Below are 4,358 nucleotides of genomic sequence, written 5' to 3'. Positions count from 1 at the left end.
GTGGCAGAACTGGACGTCACTCAAATGGCCAACCATCAAACTCACTATTATAGGCATATGCATTTTTGTATCACTACGCTAATGTTTTATGGATCCTTGTGTTTTGTAAAATAAACTTTTATATAGTTTTCTACGTTACTTTTTATAAGTTGAATCTTGATTCTAGGGGTGAAAAAGGGACTCCGAGGAGCTACTAGAGTGAAAAAGTTCCTAAGAATTGAGGTGAGTGGCTAAAATTTTCGAACTAAAAAGTTTTTAAACTATTTTGATTACAACATTTACAAAAAGCATGTTTGCGAAAATAATTCTCATGCCTACTAGTTTTATAAAGTGTTCCAAGTAAGTTTGAATTGTGATTTGAACGCATGCATATTGTTGAAAAACTATTTACATATGTTGATTTTATCCAGCATGTGCTATCATCTTTAAGCCATGTTGTATATGTGTTATACTCTACATGCTTTAAAGAGAAAAGTTGTTTATAAATAGTTTTGGTAAAATGCGATGCCGAAGTACAAGGAGAAGGCATCCGCCCAACTAGATACTGAAGTACAAGGAAAGGTATCTATTGATACTGAAGTATGTTTGAGAAGGTACCAAGCCAACGGGATATGAAGTACGTTGGAGAAGGTATCCTAGTAGCTCGATACTAAAGTAACAGGAGAAGGTATCTGAGCAGTAGTACCTAATGTGTGAAGGTACTTAGTGTGGCCACAGGTGAATAAAGTCAGAGATTGAGCAAAAGGGTTCTCTCTGGACTAGTAGTTTGGTGTTGGGATTATTTTACCAATTATACAGTACTTTGATTTGAGAAATGATTTTACTATTTTATGTTTAAAACAGTTTTATATACATTACGCTTGGAAATTGTTATGCTGCATTAAATTATATTTCAGATAAAACTATCTTCTAAAATTATGCATGAGAATTTACTATGTTTTCTCGGTCACTCATTGGGCGTAAGCTCACCCCGTTTTCAAATGTTTTTTGTTTTTTCCCCCCTCACAGGTACGGTCAAATCCTCTGAAGACAACTCATTATCTGCTCTACCACTAAAGAACGAAAAGACTTGTAACCGTTTGCTAGGTGGTTACTGTTAATATTGTATACATGTTACTATTGTTCATATAGGGACTAGGGTTTGTGAGTTTGGGACTTATAAATCTAATGTTGTAAATACTCTAAACATATTAAGTTTCTAAGTTAATAAATTGTGGGCCTACAACTGTCCAGTTGAATTAATTTGTATTTGGAATCAGAGTTATTCCGCAAGAGTTTTTAGGCAGTAAGTGTCAGCCTAAGGGTTGATAACTACTGCAGTCACACCCTTCTCTAGGTTAAGAGGGTGATCTGGGGCGAGGTAGAAGATAATTTTCTTAACCATATTGGTGAAGAAAACTTATGCACAAACTATGTGGAACAAGGTTGAGTTTCTATGTGCCCTAAAACTGGTGATAAAAAATGTCTCTAATCAAACGAATGATGCCATTTAAGTATCAAGATGAAACACCCATGTTAGATCACTTTAATACATTTCAAGGTATCATTAATCAATTATCTAGGATCAATATCAAGTTTGAGGATAAGATACATGGATTATGGGTCCCTGGTACATTGTCGGACTCGTGGGAGACATTTAGAACTTCCTTATCAAACTCTGCCCCAAATGGTGTACTAAGTATAGACTTGGTAAAAGTAGCATATATTGAACGAGGAGATGAGAAGAAAGTCACAAGGCTCTTCTTCACCATCAGATGTTCTTATTACTAAAAGAAGGGGGAGGATTAAAAGTAAAAAGTCCAACGGAGAAAGACAGAAGCAAAACTAAGGGTGGTCGGTTTGCAAATATTGAGTGTCATTATTGTCATCTGAAAAGGCATATAAAGAAGCATTGTCGGAAATTTAAAAGAGACAATAAAAATAATAAAGGCAAGGAAAAGAAGAATGATGGTGACAGTAATGCAGATACAATTACTGTAGCCACCAAAGATTTTACATCTTATTTGATGGTAATGTTATAAATCTTGCTACACAACAGAGCAGTTAAGTGATTGACAGTGCCGAGTTCATGCTACATCAAATAGGGATTTCTTTGCATCCTATACACCTGGTGATTTCGGCAGTGTTAGGATGGGTAATGATGGATCAGGAAAAGCAGCAATTGCTCAAGATGCAATACAGCTTAAAAACAAGAATGATTCTAAGCTAGTTTTGAAAATTTGAAGACATTCCTGATATTCGCATGAATTTGATCTCTTATAAGTAAGATTGATGATGATGGTTTCTGTAATGCCTTCTGTGATGGTAAATGGAAACTTACTAAAGGCTCTATGGTTATAGCTAAGAGAGAGAAATATTCCTCACTGTATTATATGGAGGCTAAGATCACTGATTGTGATATAAATACAGTGAATATGAAGCAAATGTTGAGCTTTGGCATAAAAGACTTAGTCACATGAGTGAGAAGGTTTGAAGATTTTAGCAAGAAAAATCATCTTCCTAATATAAAGAGTGCACTATTATGTTTGTATAGTATTCATACATATTTAAAGCATGATAGTATAGCAAAATAGCGCATCTCTTTCATAATAAACAACATCATGCATATTCTTCTTCTATATGTATAACTTCCTCAACTAAGTAAAAATACTTTGCTCCAACTTAGTCAAACATTTTACATTTCACAAGGACACATAACTACATATATCTCTAAGAGTTGTGTCTTATCTGAAACTCTTTAATCTAAACTCGAACTCAAAATCTTCCTTTAGTTAATTTTTAAACACTTCTACCAATAGCTTTAGGAGTATATGATCGGACTAAATGCAGATCGTTCTGTCCTAAAAGAGCCCAGTAGCTTTAAAGCATAAATGGTGCAACCTCGATGGTAAATTGTAAGAAATCAGTTGTTCCCGAAGATTTACACGACGCCTAATCTCTGACGTGCACTCGGCGGAAAAAGGATTTAAATTTGATGAAAAATAGCTAAAAATTAGTAACATGAAAATCCAAGAGGATGAACTTTTTGGGAGGTTTATAAATGAAAATTAGTTCCACGACACCTAATCTCTATACTCTATCATCTCATAACAAAATTAGAAAGATTCAGAAATGAGAATTAGTTCCATGAATTAATGCTCGAATCCCCTAAATAATGAAAACATTTTTAGAAATTCTTTTTGAAAATGGTTACAAAATAATAAACTTTTTGATAAAAAAAATAAAGTGGTATATTAAAAACTTTTTCTTTTTTCGCACGAGCATGGTTACTCTAGCCTTGTAAGATACAAGTAATAAAAAAATCCTGAATTTTTTCTTTATTTGAAGAATATACCTTTGTTGTTGCAAAAAAATTTAGCAGTACATTAACCTGTAAAATTGTTTCAAAAACTATTATTGGGGTAGACACTTTTAGGAATAGAAAAAAAAAATAGATCCCAAGGTAGTGCAAAAACTACGGAGAACGAGAATAAGAATAGAACACTAACACGTTGTTCCAACTCACTATCTCAATCATTTGAGGTCACTCCCACACGGTCATTCCAACTTCCATTTTCATCCAACACTTCAAAAGATTTATACTCTAATGGATATATTTTTCTTGAAGATTGAGAAATAAATTAACTATGCAAGAATTTGACTACATTAGAATCATCCATCAATTAAATAAGTGAAAATCATCCATTAATTTGAGAATATTAGAATTTAGGAAGAATTCTTCACCTAAGAAGAAGAGAAAAGATTACAATTTATCACATATGTCATAGGATAGACCTTTGATAAAGGAATTTTTTGAAAGAAAAAAACTACACATTTTTTCTTGAGATTGAATCTTGAACTCCCAACGATTTTGATCTCTCGCCCTAATAATGCTACAAAATAGGATTCTGAAATATTTCTAAATTCCTCTTTAGGAAATTTTGAGGAAAATTTGAAAGAAAACGAACTCTTAAGAAAAAGGATTAAAACTTTTCTTAAACCATGGTTATCAGGAATATATCTTAATGATTTGAAATAAACTTGAAAATGTGGAACATGTTAGAAAAATATTACTAAAACAAAACAAAATCGATCTCAAACCAAAAGAACAATTCCTTTTGTGTTTTCTTTTCTTTTCCTTTTCTTTTTATTTTTTCCTTTATTTTTTCCTTTTTTGTTTTGGATGAAGAGCAAATCTAACAAAGGTTTGGAGATGAAAATAAAAAAGATGAAAAAAGAACTCTCTTGAATAGTGGATACACAAATCTAATTTCACAAACTTTGTAAGAACAATCCTTACAAGTAAAAACTTTATAATGGCTATGAAAAATAGCAAAAAGTTGAAGCTAAAAAGTTATTGTTATTTGTGCTTTAAACCC

Source organism: Benincasa hispida, chromosome 10 (assembly GCF_009727055.1).
Source record: "Benincasa hispida cultivar B227 chromosome 10, ASM972705v1, whole genome shotgun sequence".
NCBI classification, from domain to species: domain Eukaryota; kingdom Viridiplantae; phylum Streptophyta; class Magnoliopsida; order Cucurbitales; family Cucurbitaceae; genus Benincasa; species Benincasa hispida.
The sequence above is the reverse complement of the archived record's forward strand: the minus strand, read 5'-3'. Positions refer to the sequence as shown.